The following is an 18,296-nucleotide window of genomic DNA, read 5'->3' as shown; positions in this document are numbered from 1 at the left end:
CAGAATTGTTTAAGTGGACCAGATAATTTATAACACAAACACACACCCACAACCAACAAGAAGAGAGTAGAGAGAGAGAGAGAAGAAGAGAAAAAGAGAGATAGAAGAGAATGAATAAAAGTGTACAGACAATAATTGACATTTCGCATAGATAGAAGTCCCTAAATTAAAAATAATAAAAAAGGATGTAAAAATTATCAAAGCGATGCCATATCCCAACATCCGCCACTTCTCTTCTTTATTCTCTGTATTCACACTCCCTCCCCACCCCCCCCTCTCCTCTTCTCTCCTCTCTTCTCTCCTCTCCTCTCTCTCTCTCTCCTCTCTCTCTCTCTCTCTCTCTCTCTCTCTCTCCCTATCCTCTATCTCTAGACAAGACATCGGTAATCTATGTTTTTGTTCCAATTTATCGTGGTTCAATTAGATAGAAAATATGATTTAAAAATACTGCTACCTCTGAGACAGATGGAGTTAACAGGTAGAAATCAAATCAGTTCAATAAACCTCTAATAAAACAAAAACATGCTATATCTATAAGAAGTAGAATCACTCGTGACATTATTCATTGCAAAGTGAGCCGTCCCCGGAAGTACTTCAAAACCGGGCCGACTCGTCGCGAGAGCAGAGCAAGCCCTGGGCATCTCGCGTGTGTCTAAAAACCAGTTTAATATCAAAGTGATCATATAGACCACGTATGAGATATTAAGCTGATAAGAACAGATACTACACTCGATTTTTTTTTTTTTTTGAAGGTACAGATCACAAAGAAATGTTTTAATAGAATTAACAATGTATTAAAATAAACTATTTATAACAATAATTAACATATAAATTCATATTTTTATACAATAAAATTATGTATCATATCACATGCAATGTACAAAATAATGCACCTAACTGTATCTAATTTTTAAACATGACTTCTTTAACTGTAACTATATCTAATTCTTAAACATGACTTCTTTCACTGTAACTATATCTAATTTTTAAACACGACTTCTTTAACTGTAACTATATCTGATTTTTAAACATGATTCTTTAACTGTAACTATATCTAATTTATAAACATGACTTCTTATGCAATTTTTATGAAGCTTGACTTAAGGTGCAACAAGAGAACAAGAGGAAACGAGCTGAAAAGAATAAAACAATCGAGATCACCTATAGTTATGAGGCGATGATTGGGATTTTCCACAGGAGCAAAGTTTTTTGTTTTTATTCAAAGTTTTAGTTTTTAAGGATTTTATAGTGCTTGCCACAAGGTAAGATCTAGGTTATTTCAGCACTAGTAAAAAAGGAGAAAATTGGACAATGAAAACATTTCTATATTCACAATTTAAAACACCCAAGAAAACTTAAGACAGGGGACTGGTTGAAATAGGAGACAGACTTAAATTCCAAGAGCAAACTAACAGTGAAATTAGAGATCCTCATCAAAATACAGACACAAGATGTAACAAGAGGAATACACTCGAATGTTTACAAAATATATTCAAAATTCAAAATAAAAATAACACAGTACAAAAACAGAGATGATTCCAAGGGAAAAAAAATATCATCTCTCAAGTCTAATACATCACATTTGACCACTTCCCTCCCAGCCAAGTACTCCCACCTGGGTCAGAGCGAAATAAGTAAATTTGTTTCAAAACAAGAACAGAAAGCAACCCGAAAAAAGGTAAACAGATTCAGTAAGATAGAAGACATAATACGTAATGACCTCTTCGCCCACAATGGGAGGGGCATGTCATCTCTGATAATATATCAATCAGAAAGTATTCACCGTAATCTCACCTGTGTGTCAATGATAAAAGCAAAATATGACATTTATTAATTATTCTTTTGTTGTGATGTGTAAAAAGTAGGATTAGTAATTCATGGTTTTCATGGACAAGACATGATGAGACCTTAGACCTTTTAACTTCTGCCTTTCTAGATTCTCCACATGACATTGCCAATACTATTGGTAGTGTGTGTGTGTGTGTGTGTGCTCTATCTCTCCACATGACATTGCCAATGCTATTGGCAGTGTGTGTGTGTGTATGTGCTCTCTCTCTCTCTCTCTCTCTCCCCCCCCCCCATGACACTGCCAATACTATCGGTATTATGTGTGTACTCTCTCTCTCTCATCTTATTTGTTATGACATTACATAGCCTTGTAAATCCAAAATATCAGTAAAACAGGATTGGACTTTCAAAATAGTACTTCATTACCCCCCCCCCCCCCCCCCTCAATTAAAAAAAAAAATGTGCCAAATGCACCGTTTAACTTTTCACAGTCAGATATATCCAATAAAACAAGTTTGAGTGATGATGTTGAGAAAGTCTTTAAAATGAAAATCATGAAAGTCACCAAATCAAAACATGTCATGAACAGTTTTTAAAAATTGCATCAGAAGGCATTTCTAAATTGAAGATTGATGAAAATAAATTGAGGACCTTTAGTGCTTTACATTCTTGTCTCAAAAACATTCAAAAAGTTAATAAATGAGACATTAAAAATCTAAAGTTTTTACAACGAAACTTAATAACAACAATCCATATAGAATATCAACAGACTACCAAATTGAATCATATAACAATGTAAACATCAACACACCATAAAAGAAACACATCAAGGTAAAAATAAAAAAAAATTATATCACACCTGAATTTTTTTTTACAAGAGCCTTAAAATATAGGAAAATTCCAAGAAGAGTGTTCAACCCACATGCTACTTGTCAGCTCTTATTAGTTATATCAAGCGGAAAAATCCTTTTGTTTCAGTCATAATTCATAACACGGAAATCATAACAAATTGGGCTAAACGATCCTCAGAGCCGTTGAGACATTTTCTTAGCACATTGCATTTACAGTCAGTAAAATAGAATCGGTATAATATTGCTGGGTCATTAACAGAGCCATTATGAACGATGGCTATAATTAATTATGATGGCATGCATGATAGAATATAAAAATAGATAAAATATTCATGATCACATAACCTATGTCAAGAGTTTCACTTTTCTCCATGCACTTCTCAGTGCTTCATTTATTTCTCTAGAAGGCCATGTGGAGCTAAATTTCTATTCCATAGAGTAAAAAACAAAAAATGCACTTTTGATTTAATGTCTTTAAAATCTACGTGTACCACTGCCTACAGACAGAAACTCATTCACCTCCAAGTTGAGTGAGGTAACATGTTCAAAAGTATTTGATCTAAGTTCCCAATACTAAGGCCAGGGATTTACAATCGATGTCACCAATCTATTCACCGACTATGCTTCAATATCATCATTATACAAGATGCTCTACCCTATGGCTCAACACCACAAGACATGTTGCACTAAAAACTTATAAGAATGTCTTAAATGGCAAGGCAATGCAATGGCATTGTGGTATGCTATTTATTTACAGATCAGATGTCTTGCTTTGAATGCCACTTTAGTCATAGGAAATTATCCTTGTGACTTGAGATCTGAGAGCTCTGTCCTATTTGGACCATCCGCAATCCAATCATAGCTGGACTTTACAATGGAGGTCCTGCCTCTTACAATGATTTAAAACGTATTGGAAAGGTCGTTAAAAACTTTAAATCTGTAAAACGAATGCACATCAGCTTGTCACGGCTGTTCATAATTCCCTTCCAATGCTTGGCTCTGGAGCTGTGATGAAGCAATGTCTTCCAGAGATTTCTGTATCAATTTCAATAATTCTTCACCCTGACTCACGATCTCCTCTAGTTTCTCTGCTTCGTCCTGATTCTCCATTTCGAGTTTCTGTAATGATGCAACCTGTAATTCTGTAGATGAATCTTCATTGGGTAAGGCATCAATCAAGACATCAATATCCTTAGCAGTCCTAGTGATCAGTTTGGCAAACAGGGCTGCATAGTCTTCTTGTGGTGGAGGGGATGGTGGTTTGCCTCCAGGCTTCTCTAAGCCAGGAAATGGACTGTTAGGGGCAAATTGTTGTAATATACCAATGCTGTTGTAGAAATTCTCTGCTTGCTGTGTTACGGAGTCTTGAAGTTGGGTCAAACGATCCGCCATTGTTTTCTCGATGATTCAATTTTTTTTCTCTAAAGTTATAACATTGTATATTCACTTGAATTTTATTCAATTATCTTGAGAAGAACACACAAAATCATGAACTCGAACTGAGAACTGGGAGCAGAGAATCATCCAAAAACAAAATGAAACAAATAATTATGATAATAGATTTTCTTCAAATCGTTTGATTAAATTATTATTTACAAGCAATAAAAGTAAAATATACATACAAACTTTACCAAAAAAATCATACTCTTAGCAAACCAGCATTTGTGTTGCAAGTTGGGAACAAGAATAAAATTCATACACACACACACACACACACAGACAGAAAGAGAGAGAGAGAGAGAGAGAGAGAGAGAGAGAGAGAGAGAGAGAGAGAGAAGAGAGAGAGAGAGAGAGAGAGGAGAGAAAGAAAAAGTTTGTTATGAAATACGAAACAAGATATATAAACCAATAATAAAGTTCAGACAATAATCTGACACCTTAGATAGAAGTCCCTAAATTGAAAAATAATAAAAAAGGATGTAAAAATTATCAAAGCGATGCCATATCCCAACATCCGCCACTTCTCTCTCTCTCTCTATTTCTCTTGTATCTCACTCACTCCCCCCCCCTCTCTCTCTCTCTCTCTCCCTATCCTTCTCTATCTCTCAGACAAGACATCGGTAAATCTATATTTTTTTCCCAAATTTATTGTGGTTAAATTAGATAGAAAATATGATTTAAAAATACTGCTACCTCTGAGACAGATGGAGTTAACAGGTAGAAATCAAATCAGTTCGATAAACCTCTAATAAAACAAAAACATGCTATAACTATAAGAAGTAGAACCCGTCGTGACATTATTCATTGCATAGTGAGCCGTCCCCAGAAGGACTTCAAAACCGGGCCGACTCGTCGCGAGAGCAGAGCAAGCCCTGGTCATCTTGCGTGTGTCCAAAATCCAGTTTAATATCAAAGTGATCATATAGACCACGTATCAGATATTAAGCTAACAAGAACAGATACTACACTCGATCTCAGCCAAAAGGCCGGAAGCGATATTGATGCCCGTCAATGATTATATGTTTATTTAAAACGAGCATATCCTTTAGGAGAGTGTTTAAAAAATGTATATAAAATACGAAGTGTTATTAATACTTACATCCAAAAGTAAAATGCAACAAATAATTCTGATAATAGATTTTCTTCAAATCGTTTGATTAAATTATTATTTACAAGCAATAAAAGTAAAATATACATACAAACTTTACCAAGAAAATCATACTCTTAGCAAACCAGCATTTGTGTTGCAAGTTGGGAACCAGAATAAATTTCATACACACACACACACACACACACACACATACACACACACACACACAGAGAAGAGAGAGAGAGAGAGAGAGAGAGAGAGAGAGAGAGAGAGAGAGAGAGAGGAGAGTTTGTTATGAGATACAAAACAAGATATATAAACCTATACTAAAGTTCATCATAGTGATGCCCTATTCCTACATCCGCCACTTCCTTTTTCTCTATTTCTCTTGTATCTAACACCCACTTTCTCTCTCTCTCTCTCTCTCTCTCTCTCTCTCTCTCCCTCTCTCTCTCCCCCTCTCTCTCTCTCTCTCTCCCTATCCTTCTCTATCTCCCAGACAAGACATCGGTAAATCTATGTTTTTGTTCCACATTTATTGTAGTTCAATTAGATAGAAAATATGATTTATAAATACTGCTACCTCTGAGACAGATGGAGTTAACAGGTAGAAATCAAATCAGTTCGATAAACCTCTAATAAAACAAAAACATGCTATAACTATAAGAAGTAGACCACGTATCAGATATTAAGCTGATAAGAACAGATACTACACTCGATCTCAGCCAAAAGGCCGGAAGCGATATTGATGCCCGTCAATGATTATATGTTTATTTAAAACGAGCATATCCTTTAGGAGAGTGTTTAAAAAATGTATTAATACTTACATCCAAAAACAAAATGAAACAAATAATTTTGATAATATATTTTCTTCAAATCGTTTGATTAAATTATTATTTACAAGCAATAAAAGTAAAATATACATACAAACTTTACCAAAAAAATCATACTCTTAGCAAACCAGCATTTGTGTTGGAAGTTGGGAACAAGAATAAATTTCATACACACACACACACACACACACACACACACACACACACAGAAAGAGAGAGAGAGAGAGAGAGACAGAGAGAGAGAGAGAGAGAAAGAGAGAGAGTGTTATGAAATACGAAACAAGATATATAAACCAATAATAAAGTTCAGACAATAATCTGACACCATAGATAGAAGTCCCTAAATTAAAAATAATAAAAAAGGATGTAAAAATTATCAAAGCGATGCCATATCCCAACATCCGCCACTTCTCTTTCTTTATTTCTCTTGTATCTCACCCACTCCCCCCCCCCCCCCTCTCTCTCTCTCTCTCTCTCTCTCTCACTCTCTCCCTCTCTCTCTCTCTCTCTCTCTCTCCCTATCCTTCTCTATCTCTAGAACAAGACATCGGTGAATCTATGTTTTTGTTCCATATTTATCGTGGTTCAATTAGATAGAAAATATGATTTAAAAATACTGCTACCTCTGAGACAGACGGAGTTAACAGGTAGAAATCAAATCAGTTCGATAAACCTCTAATAAAACAAAAACATGCTATATCTATAAGAAGTAGAATCACTCGTGACATTATTCATTGCAAAGTGAGCCGTCCCCGGAAGTACTTCATAACCGGGCCGACTCGCCAGAGAGCAGAGCAAGCCCTGGGCATCTCGCGTGTGTCTAAAAACCAGTTTAATATCAAAGTGATCATATAGACCACGTATCAGATATTAAGCTGATAAGAACAGATACTACACTCGATCTTTTTTTTTTTTTTTTTTAGACCCAGGCCATACTATCTAATGACCCTCTTAATTAGTAAAAATTGTATTTGTTAGGTTAATTATTATGTGTTTAGTAGTAGTAGCAGTAGGAAGGCTTTGGCATTAACTGCTTCTGTATCGTAGGTTACGATAATAATTTAATTGTTTTTTTTTTATTTTTTCTTTTTTTTTTTTTTTTAAATTTTTTTTTTTTTTTTTTATAAATGAAATAATGGTTGAAATATTAATGTTGCCTAACGCGTTCATGGAGGGTGGGGGGTTAATTGGGCAGTTGGTCAGTTAGAGGTTATATTGGGTTGGTGGGTTGTAATAAATTTTGTTATTTTTTTTTTTTATTTTTTTTAGATGATTTAAATTAACAATTAAATAGCTGTTCATGGTTGGATGTGGATAGTAGATAAAATGTGTTGCGATTGGTGGATGACAGAGATCCTGTACCAATCGGTTTATTGATGATTCAGGGCTGTTTGTAATGTTGTTTAGATAAATTGTCTGGGACTGACAGACGTTTAGTAGGGGGGGGGGGGGGTGTTGGATTCTGAGGGTTTTGATTGGTGGGAGTTGAAAGGCTGCAGCCTATCAGCTGATCGGAATATTCGAACTTCTGTAATATGGGGTTATTGTGGAAATGAGTTTAGGTTTAGGTTTTAGGTTGGATGGGGGGGGGGGGGGGGGGGGGGAGGTTTCTGAATTGCTTCTGTTGTTGGGATGGTGAATACACGGGTCAAACGTCTTGTGGGTTTATTAATTGTTGTGGTCGGTTGATGTTCTTGGGCTATTGCTAAATTGTGGGAGTAGATTGGAACTGGTGATGAAGGTGGTTATGCTTTTAAAAGGAAAACTTTTGATTAATTTGTTAGTAACCTATTCCCTTGCTCCCTTAGGAGTCCAAGGGTGGCCACCCACTTTCCCGCTCTCTAGCCGAGCGTCATTCGCTGCTTCAACTACTGTGCACGTGGTCTTTCCCTATGCAGCATTGGTTATTTTATTATTCTATGAATATAGTTAATTTTTTGATAAGGTTAGAATCGTGGGGGGGGGGGGGGGGGGGGGGGGGGCAGTTGTGACTGTGGGTGTACAAGGTGTACGTTTTGATATTATAAATATTGTAAATATTCTTCTTTCCGAGTCGGCCCGACTGATCTCATCTGCATACATGTGGTCCACGGCAGTCTAGACGCCGCAGCGCAATTGTTTCAGCCGCGCTTCAGGCGGGTTGGGCGGGGCTAGACCCCTCCGGCATGCTGCGCGGCACACACATTGCCCCCGCCGTCTCTGCCGTGGGCCGTTGCGCCGAGTCCGCCGGGGCCGCATCGGAAAAAAAAAAAAAAAAAAAAAAGGGGATTATATCTTACTAAACACTTGTGTCACGTCCTTTCCTTGGAGGTTTGTTATTGTTATTTTGTTGAGTTTAGTATAAGTGGGAATTTTTAGGTGGGGGAGGGGGATGTTTTGTATGTTAGTATTAGTATCATTAATTATTAGATGGTTTTATCTGCCACATGATCTTTTAGAGCCGAAATAGGGTCTGTGTTCTCTACTCTAGCTATAGTTTTGCAATCAGATAAATAAAAATACAAAAAGGGTGGTACTCTGTATTTTTCCTTGGCGAGATCTTCTGTCGTTTATGTTGGTATTCTTTTCCGTCTCGTTTGTATCAGGGTGATGGGAAGGGGGCTGTCTGTATTATCTATCTAGATGTGGGGTAGGATTGGATGTACTGTGTGGGGGAGGGGGGGGGGGGTGGGGTAGAAACAAAGGAAAAGGTAGAATTAGTTATATACAGAATGGTTCTGATTATATTATTCCGGAGGCCGAAGAGTTAGGAGGATGATCGATTCATCGGGTTGTGTATCATTATCAATGCTGAGAGAGAAAGGGGGGGGGGGGGGGGGGGTAAGAATAGACATGGACGCACCTCGTTGTTTGTAACTAGGTTGTTTGGCAGTGAAGTTGGTGAAAAAGTTATGGCTATATCAGTGTGGTAGAGGGGGCGAAAGGGGAAGTTAATATAGAAAAGGATAATACTACAGCAAAAGTAAGGGAAGGAGGAATAACTAAATACTAGGGGAAGGAATATATAATAGTAAGTGATCAGTCAGGTAAATGATCGATAATAGAGGTGTAAATAATATGTGTATAAATAAAGTTTGTAAAGCTAGCTGGGGGGGGGGGGGCGGAGGGGAGGGGTAGGGTCAGGTTGTGGGTGTGGTGCAGAGAGTTGAAATGTCTCGGTGGAAGGTCATCTATCTGAATTGTGCTATTAGGTCGGTATATTTGTTCCATCTTGTTTCTCTCTCTTTATCTAAATCGTTTTTGTATTTCTTTTGTATTATGTTAAGAAATATTAATGACATGTCGGTATTAGTGGTGTTTTGTCTGTGTACTTGACCCATCCATGCAGTCCAAATCGCTTGTCTTGCTGCTGCTAGGATGTGTATGTTTATTTCATGTGTTGCATTGTCAGTTTTGGGGATGATATTATGTCTAAATGCTATTTCTGTATGTATGGGTTGTCGTATTGTTTTTTGTATTGTGTTTATTGTGGCTCTAATCAGTGTTTTTGTTTTAATGCAGTTTGTGAAAATGTGTACATTTTGTGTTGGACAAAGCGCTCGGCATAAGGCGCAACTGGGCGTGTTGTTTGTTGGTAAGGCGTTGAACATCAGTCTGTATGTTATATGCTTACTGTATCTAGAAGTATCATGTTTATGTAAGTTTTCTGAGGCCACTCTCATGTTATCTAATGTTAGTCCTGATGCGTGCATTAGGTCTTGTTCTCTGCGTTTGTTTGGTGTGTTTATTGTTCTGTATATCTGTTTACTGTCTAATTGTTTATTTATTGTGTCTGGGTATTTGTTTACTAGTCCTACGCATTCTTTGTAAAAAGGAGGGAGTGTCATACCTCCGAAATGGGGGAGTGTGTGGTCGATCTTTTTAAATTGTGTTAGTCGTGTCCCTAAGTAGTATGACCCGAATTTATTTCCTGTCGATTCTTGTATTATTTTGTCTATATATCTGATCCTAGTTGTGTCTAAGGTTCTTTTAATACATTTTAGTCCTGTGCCGCCTGATTCTGTGGGAAGTGTGAGTATTTCGTGTGGAATGGGTTTTGCGTCTTGTAGTATAAATGTGTCTATGCGTCTTTCTAATTTCTTTATTGTGGTGAACGGAAGTTTGAAGATTTTGATGTAGTATAAGATTTTTGGAATAATGTAGGTGTTCACTATCCTGGTTCTATCGAATATATTGGCTTTGATGTATGTGTATGAATGTAGTTTCTTGTCTATATTGTGTACAATTCCACTCCAGATGTGTTTCGGTGTCGTGTGTCTTTGACAGTACGTTATTCCGAGGATTTTAATTTGGTTAACCCATTGCATGTCGGGTATCTGGGCTTTTTCGGTTTCTAAGGGTTCGGGACCGAGATTCATGATTTTGGTCTTTTTAATATTTAGTTTGGCACCACTAGCGAGGCCGAAATTTTTGAAAGTTTCTAAAATTTTGTGTTTGCTAGGTATATCACTCGGAATTAGGGTTGCATCATCGGCATACGCGATGAGTTTTTTGTTGGCTTTTCCGGGAATTCTGGTGCCTTTAATTTTCGGGTTTCTCCTAATTTTTTCCAAAACGGTTTCGAGACATAAGATGTATAGTTGGGCCGAGAGAGGGCAACCCTGTCGTACTGACCGACCGATTTTGAAGGGATCAGATACTTTTTGATTGACTATTACACAGCTGGAGGGGTTGTTGTATAGTATTTTTATCCATCTTCTGTAATAAGGGCCTATGTTGTTGTGTTCTAATATTTTGTGTAAGAAACTGTGTTCTAATCTATCGAAAGCTTTCTCTTGATCGATGGACAAAATGTATGCGTGTGTGTGTGTCTGTTTTACGTATCCTATAAGGTCTCTGATGAAGTTTGTGTGTTGTTCTATTGTTCTGTTTTTTATGCTACATGTTTGTTCTTTGTCTATCAGTTGGGGTAGGTGAATTTTGATTTTGTTGCTTAAAGTTTTCGCTATAATTTTGTAGTCGGTGTTTAGGAGGGATATGGGTCTGTATTGTTTGACGTCTGTTGTGTTGCTTTCTTTGGGTATGAGGGTTATGTATGATATCTTTTGGCTGTTCGTTAATTGTCCTTCTTTGTGTATTTCTTTAGTCAGTTCTAGGAGGGGTTTTTTAAGGAGAGGGAAGAAACTTTTGTAGAATTCTACTGTTAGTCCATCGGGGCCTGGGGATTTGTTTGTGTTCATGTTCTCTAGGCTGTGTTGTAGGTCTTCTATTGTGATCTCTGTATCTAATTGTTCTTTCTGTTCGTCTGTCAACTTCTTTGTATAATCGGTGTAGTGGTCTTGTATATCTGTTGATATTTCGCCACTTGTGTATAGTTGTTTGTAAAAATTGTAGAAGGTCTCAAGGATTTCTGTCTCGTTTTTTGTTATTTGCCCATCTGTTGTTCTGATTTTGTCTATATGTCGTCTATTGTGTAGTTCGTTTTCTATTCGTGCTATTGTGTCGTTTAAATCAGTGTAGTCGTTGCGTGTTTTGTATGTGCTTCTTACTTTGTGGCCTCTGAATTTTCTTTGTTCAATTTCTTTCAGTTTTTCTATTGCTTTAGTAACATGTGGTTGTGTTTGTATTTCTGTTTTGTTGTCACGCGCCCTGTCTATGTTGATGATTGTTTTGTACTTTGTTTCCTTTCTGTTGGTTTTGTCTTGTACTTTTCTCCCTATCATTTGTGTTAGCGTTTGTATGGTCTGTTTGAGGGTGTCCCACCATTCTCGGATGTTGTCATTTGGTATGTTGTCCGTATAGTCTAATATGATGTCGGTCATGTATTGTATGTAATAATGGTCCTGCAGGAGACTGTTGTTGAATTTCCAGTAGGCACTTTTTTGTTTGGGTCTTGTAATTTGGGTGCCGTACTGGGCGTAGACAGCTTTGTGGTCTGTGTAGTCTAGTGTGTTCTCTAGGTGTTTAATTTCTGTTATTGGGGTTGTTTTGGATATGTATATTTTGTCGAGTCTGGATCCTGTGTTTGCGAATGATTTAAAGGTGGTTTCTTTCCCGAGTGGGAATGTTTCTCTGTATGTATCTGTTAGATTGTGTTTTTCTAAAATTCGTTGTAGTATTTGTTTGTCTATGACTGTTTGTTGTGTTCTATGGTGAGTTGTGTCGCGGGGGTGTAGTGTGTTATTGAAATCCCCTGCTAGGATGATGGGTGTTGATGGGTTTATTTCCATTCTTTTCTCTAAGTCTAAAAACGTTGTCTTTTTTTCGTCTGTTCTTGAGGCAGGTCCGTAGATGTTGTAAATTTGGAATTTGTAGCCGTCTTGAGTCACGTCTATTTTCCCTATTCGTCCTGTGTTGTCATGGTCGTGTTGGGTAACAGTCCAATTGTCGGAGATTTTTATTATGGCTACTCCTCTACAGTTTCTTTTTTTCTTGTCGATTGTCCAAAATATATTTTTAACTTCTGGTTTGAGTTCGAGAAGTGTTCGTTCTTGTGTGAATTTGTCGTGTATGTTCGTTTCTTGTAACAGTAAGAAGTCTGGTCTTTGTTTCCTTATTAGATTTTTAATGTCTTGTATTTTCTGTCTCATGCCTCTGATGTTGAGTGTTATGATTGTCAATGGTGGGGGGTCATCCTCTTTGTAGGGTGTTTTTATTTTGTATGGTTTGTTTTTAGTGTATGATTTTGCTTGTTCTCTAGAGGTGGTGTGTTTGTTGTATCTAGAGTTGCGTTTGTATGTAGGTATATATGTGTGGACTGTAGGCTGCATGTCTGGGTTTAGTATGTGTATTGTTTTGTTTAAGTATTGGGGTGTGTGTCTCCCATGTGTCGTGGTGGTCTGGGTAGTGACCTTTCCCTCTCGATGTTTTGGATGGGTGGAGTCTTCCTCTTGAGGGAAGAGCTTCTTTGGTGAGGTGTGTATGCATGTGTTTGTGTAGATATTGGGTAGTGTGTTCTGTGATTTTTTCGTGCTCTTGGGCAAGCCCCAGGTGGTGATCGTGTGAGTGAAGTGTGTGCTTTGAAGGGCGATGGTGTGGTTGTATTTTTTGGGGGTGGAGTTTTTGGGTTTGTTATTGGGGTTGGGGGGTGTGGATGGGGGTGGGGGTGATGTTGCCCTTTCTAAAGGGATTATTACTGGTGTTGGTGTGGTGTGTTGGTGTAGATTTGTCATGGATGATGTTCGTCTTGGTGTGTATGGGGAGTTGTGTGGTTCCTGTTCTAGTTGTTTCATTGGTGCAGTTTTTGTTGTGTTGGTATCTTTTGGAGTGTTGTCTTGAGGGTTTGCGTTTGGTGTCTGTGGTTTAGTGGTGTAGCTTGTGAGTAGTGGTGTATTTGGTGTGTTGTTTTTTTGTGTGTTGGAGTGTTGTGTTATGTGTTTCTTTCCCTTTTGTACTACCTGGTTCCAAGGTTCTTGGGATTGGGATGGTGCGTCCGGCAGGGGGTTGCCGGAAGGCGTGACAGAACCAGTAGGTGAAGATGGAAAAGGAGGAGGGATAGTGGGAATTCGTGCTGAATTCACTCCTGGTGCATACCGTGCTCTAGTAGGGCACAAGTAGAAAGGGTTGCCCCACATTGTAGCATGTGGAGCATGCCGGCACACGCCCAGGAATGTGCACTTTTACGTGGTGGAAGGCGCCACCTACCTCAAATTTTAGATAGTGGGGTATTTCTACCCATCTATCTTCTCCAGACGGAACGTATACGAGTCCAGCTCGTCCCGTCTGGGTTTGCCGACAACGATGGTGCGGGCTTGGCGAAGGGGGCGAGGGCCCTGGTGAGGCCGCCTTCCTTGACGGAGGGAGCCACCCATTTCAATACCCCCGACACCAGAGATTTGTTAACATCCCTGATGTGGAGGTTTATTTTTAGGGTTGGGTGGGGGTGCACTACGCCGTGTAGTTTTTCCACCTCTGACTCCCTTCCTTCCTTGAAGGTGACGTAATATTTGCGGGCGTCCATGAACCGGTAGACTCCCGCAATATCGTCTAAACTGACCCCATGTTATTGAGGGCCAGCTTGATCTTCAGATGGTTGGCCTGATTTGTCTCAGGTCCTTTTAAGAAGACCTCAACCGTATTTGGCGGATGAGGCCCATTAAACTTAAGATCCTCTGCGGATAATTTCACCACAACTACGTTGGGGTGAACCGCCATGGAGGCCCGGAAAGAGAAAGAGGAGAGAGAAGAAGGTGTAAATGCAAAATCGTAGGGGGATATCCCCCTCTTGTGGTAATATTTATTTAAAAAAAAAAAAAAATACTACACTCGATCTCAGCCAAAAGGCCGGATGCGATATTGATGCCCGTCAATGATTATATGTTTATTTAAAACGAGCATATCCTTTAGGAAAGTGTTTAAAAAATGTATATATATAATACGAAGTGTTATTAATACTTACATCCAAAAACAAAATGAAACAAATAATTCTGATAATAGATTTTCTTCAAATCGTTTGATTAAATTATTATTTACAAGCAATAAAAGTAAAATATACATACAAACTTTACCAAAAAAATCATACTCTTAGCAAACCAGCATTTGTGTTGCAAGTTGGGAACAAGAATAAAATTCATACACACACACACACACACACACACACACAGACAGAAAGAGAGAGAGAGAGAGAGAGAGAGAGAGAGAGAGAGAGAGAGAAGAAGAGAGAGGAGAGAGAGAGAGACGAAGAGAGGAAAGAAAAAAAGTTGTTATGAAATACGAAACAGATATAACATTAAACCAATAATAAAGTTCAGACAATAATCTGACACCTTAGATAGAAGTCCCTAAATTGAAAAATAATAAAAAAGGATGTAAAAATTATCAAAGCGATGCCATATCCCAGCATCCGCCACTTCTCTCTCTCTCTATTTCTCTTGTATCTCACTCACTCCCCCCCCCTCTCTCTCTCTCTCTCTCTCTCTCTCTATCTCTCTCTCTCCCTATCCTTCTCTATCTCTCAGACAAGACATCGGTAAATCTATATTTTTTTTCCAAATTTATTGTGGTTAAATTAGATAGAAAATATGATTTAAAAATACTGCTACCTCTGAGACAGATGGAGTTAACAGGTAGAAATCAAATCAGTTCGATAAACCTCTAATAAAACAAAAACATGCTATAACTATAAGAAGTAGAACCAGTCGTGACATTATTCATTGCATAGTGAGCCGTCCCCAGAAGGACTTCAAAACCGGGCCGACTCGTCGCGAGAGCAGAGCAAGCCCTGGTCATCTTGCGTGTGTCCAAAATCCAGTTTAATATCAAAGTGATCATATAGACCACGTATCAGATATTAAGCTAATAAGAACAGATACTACACTCGATCTCAGCCAAAAGGCCGGAAGCGATATTGATGCCCGTCAATGATTATATGTTTATTTAAAACGAGCATATCCTTTAGGAGAGTGTTTAAAAAATGTATATAAAATACGAAGTGTTATTAATACTTACATCCAAAAATAAAATGCAACAAATAATTCTGATAATAGATTTTCTTCAAATCGTTTGATTAAATTATTATTTACAAGCAATAAAAGTAAAATATACATACAAACTTTACCAAGAAAATCATACTCTTAGCAAACCAGCATTTGTGTTGCAAGTTGGGAACCAGAATAAATTTCATACACACACACACACACACACACACACATACACATACACACACACACACAGAAAGAGAGAGAGAGAGAGAGAGAGAGAGAGAGAGAGAGAGAGAGAGAGAGAGAGAGAGAGAGAGAGAGAGAGATAGAAAGAGAAAAGAGAGAGAGAGAGAGAGAGAGAGAGAGAGAGAGAGAGAGAGAGAGAGAGAGTTTGTTATGAGATACAAAACAAGATATATAAACCTATACTAAAGTTCATCATAGTGATGCCCTATTCCTACATCCGCCACTTCCTTTTTCTCTATTTCTCTTGTATCTAACACCCACTTTCTCTCTCTCTCTCTCTCTCTCTCTCTCTCTCTCTCTCTCTCCCCCTCTCTCTCTCTCTCTCCCTATCCTTCTCTATCTCCCAGACAAGACATCGGTAAATCTATGTTTTTGTTCCACATTTATTGTAGTTCAATTAGATAGAAAATATGATTTAAAAATACTGCGACCTCTGAGACAGATGGAGTTAACAGGTAGAAATCAAATGAGTTCGATAAACCTCTAATAAAACAAAAACATGCTATAACTATAAGAAGTAGAACCACTCGTGACATTATTCATTGCAAAGTGAGCCGTCCCCGGAAGTACTTCAAAACCGGGCCGACTCGTCGCGAGAGCAGAGCAAGCCCTGGGCATCTCGCGTGTGTCTAAAAACCAGTTTAATATCAAAGTGATCATATAGACCACGTATCAGATATTAAGCTGATAAGAACAGATACTACACTCGATCTCAGCCAAAAGGCCGGAAGCGATTTTGATGCCCGTCAATGATTATATGTTTATTTAAAACGACCATATCTGTCATGGTCTCAAGTGAGTAAAGAGCTACTCGACTATGCATAAAGATACATGTAGAATGAGGCCCCAGAGTTTACTAGTTACTATAAATGAAAAACAATTAACGATTTGTTTACAATGAAATAAAAATAATGATGAAATTTAATTAAAAGAGATAAACAGTGATCGTGGCAGTTACAAATAGAGATATGAATATTTTACGTAACTTATGATAATATGTCAGGTTCATAAGTTTACGTTTCCAGGCAGTTGATGGGCTTGGATGATCTATTCCTCTGATAACAGGATCGGACTCGTAAAATTCCACTTCCAGGCAATTGGTAAGAGGTTATTGTGTAGTCCTTTGACAGCGGGCTTGGGTTTGATCCTTGAAGATTATACAATCAAAGTTAAAAGCTCCGGCGTCTTAATGGTGTAGATATAATATCTACAAAGTCCCAAAAGATAAAAATCTTCCAGTATATATATAGGAATAGAACGACTGGCCGTCCGGCATAGATTGTGGAGAGAAAGTGAGTGTCAAATGTTAGACCTATCAGCTTTTATAATAAGTGGCTTCGTGACAGAATGTAGAACGAAAAGTATTCACTAATTAGAAATTAATTCGAGGGAAGGCTATAAAAGGAAAGACGATCTAATATTAGAAGGTAAAGTTTATCTAAGCCTACCGAAATATAACTGGAGTGAGATGAATTCAGTTCTTAATAAAATAAAATTTAATAAGATAATTGTGAACGACCTTTACTGTGACACCCCCCACCCACGTTTAAAATATACTCTTTAACCATTATGGGAAAGATAGATTTTACAAACGGAAGTAAATTTACTATCATGATACTCTAGTATTAATCCATTGTTATGATTTGTGCTACAATTAAATTATTTATTAACTAGACATGGAAATGTTAATATTAACGTAGGTATATGAATGGGTGACAATAACAATGAAAGATTGTGATTACAAATCATTGTGATGAACAACATGATGGCAATGTGATTACAAATCATTGTGATAAACAATAGTGATGGCAATGAAGCATGATTTAAGTCGATGATATGAAGGTAATTTACTGAATGACATGAATGAAAATGTAAATGGAATATTGACATTTCAATTATTAATCATAAATGAGTGAAAATTCATAACAATAATAGATAAAGAGAAGATTTCCCAAATCATGAATGGGTATGGTATATATATCCAAACAATACTCAATGTTACATTAAGTTGGGTCATCATGTTTACAAATAAAATTATCGAAATTGTGCGTTCTGATTTGGCATAGTTTGCGAGGTGACTAACAGTATGCATGGGAGGTTAAGTTATACCCTTCTCACGTGTTTATACTAATCGAGAAAGTAGGTCGGCGTGAATATTTTCACAGCCTGGTATGTGAGAGATACTGAAAGTGTAATTTTGCAAAAATAGACTCCACCTTAGTACTCTACTATTATTCATTTTGTTATTTCTTATGTACGTGAGTGGTTTATGGTCCGTTTCGACCACAAACTCTTTTAGCAGTAGATATCTGCTGAATGTCTTTAAAGCAAAGACGATGGCCAGTCCTTCACGCTCTATTACAGAGTATCGTGATTCTCTGTCCAATAATTTTCTGCTTGCATATAAGCAAGGCATTAGAGTTCCCTCATGCTCCTGTAATAGTACACCTGCGATGCCCTTATCAGACGCGTCAGTTCTTACAACAAATTCTTTTGACATGTCGGGTAATTTAAGAATTGGTTCTGAACAGAGTAATGCCTTTAATTGGTTAAAGCTATTCTGACACACTTCTGTCCAAACAATTTTGTTCGGTGACCCATTCTTTGTCAGATTTGTTAGCGGTGTCGCGATGTGCGCGAAGTTGTAAATGTATTTCCTGTAAAAATTTAGGAGCCCAAGTACTTTGCG

General features: G+C 37.7%; 4 non-coding genes and 3 pseudogenes across 4 annotated transcripts; all 7 read right to left on the bottom strand.

The window, feature by feature from the left end:
• Positions 1-567: 567 nt before the first annotated feature.
• On the bottom strand, positions 568-771 carry LOC144976022 (U2 spliceosomal RNA; annotated as a pseudogene).
• Positions 772-2,236: 1,465 nt separating this feature from the next.
• Positions 2,237-4,151, bottom strand: LOC144975667 (mediator of RNA polymerase II transcription subunit 21 pseudogene; annotated as a pseudogene).
• Positions 4,152-4,885: 734 nt separating this feature from the next.
• Positions 4,886-5,076, bottom strand: LOC144976017 (U2 spliceosomal RNA). The gene has a single exon (XR_013646034.1). It is a non-coding gene; the product is annotated as a U2 spliceosomal RNA (small nuclear RNA).
• A 662-nt stretch (positions 5,077-5,738) lies between these two features.
• LOC144976028 (U2 spliceosomal RNA) lies at positions 5,739-5,913 on the bottom strand (annotated as a pseudogene).
• Positions 5,914-6,738: 825 nt separating this feature from the next.
• Positions 6,739-6,932, bottom strand: LOC144976024 (U2 spliceosomal RNA). The gene has a single exon (XR_013646039.1). It is a non-coding gene; the product is annotated as a U2 spliceosomal RNA (small nuclear RNA).
• An 8,164-nt stretch (positions 6,933-15,096) lies between these two features.
• Positions 15,097-15,287, bottom strand: LOC144976015 (U2 spliceosomal RNA). The gene has a single exon (XR_013646032.1). It is a non-coding gene; the product is annotated as a U2 spliceosomal RNA (small nuclear RNA).
• Positions 15,288-16,151: 864 nt separating this feature from the next.
• LOC144975998 (U2 spliceosomal RNA) lies at positions 16,152-16,342 on the bottom strand. The gene has a single exon (XR_013646016.1). It is a non-coding gene; the product is annotated as a U2 spliceosomal RNA (small nuclear RNA).
• Positions 16,343-18,296: the final 1,954 nt, after the last annotated feature.

Source organism: Berghia stephanieae, chromosome 6 (genome assembly GCF_034508935.2).
Source record: "Berghia stephanieae isolate SIO BIC M18660-M18661 chromosome 6, UCSD_Bste_1.3, whole genome shotgun sequence".
NCBI classification, from domain to species: domain Eukaryota; kingdom Metazoa; phylum Mollusca; class Gastropoda; order Nudibranchia; family Aeolidiidae; genus Berghia; species Berghia stephanieae.
The sequence above is the reverse complement of the archived record's forward strand: the minus strand, read 5'-3'. Positions and strand labels throughout refer to the sequence as shown.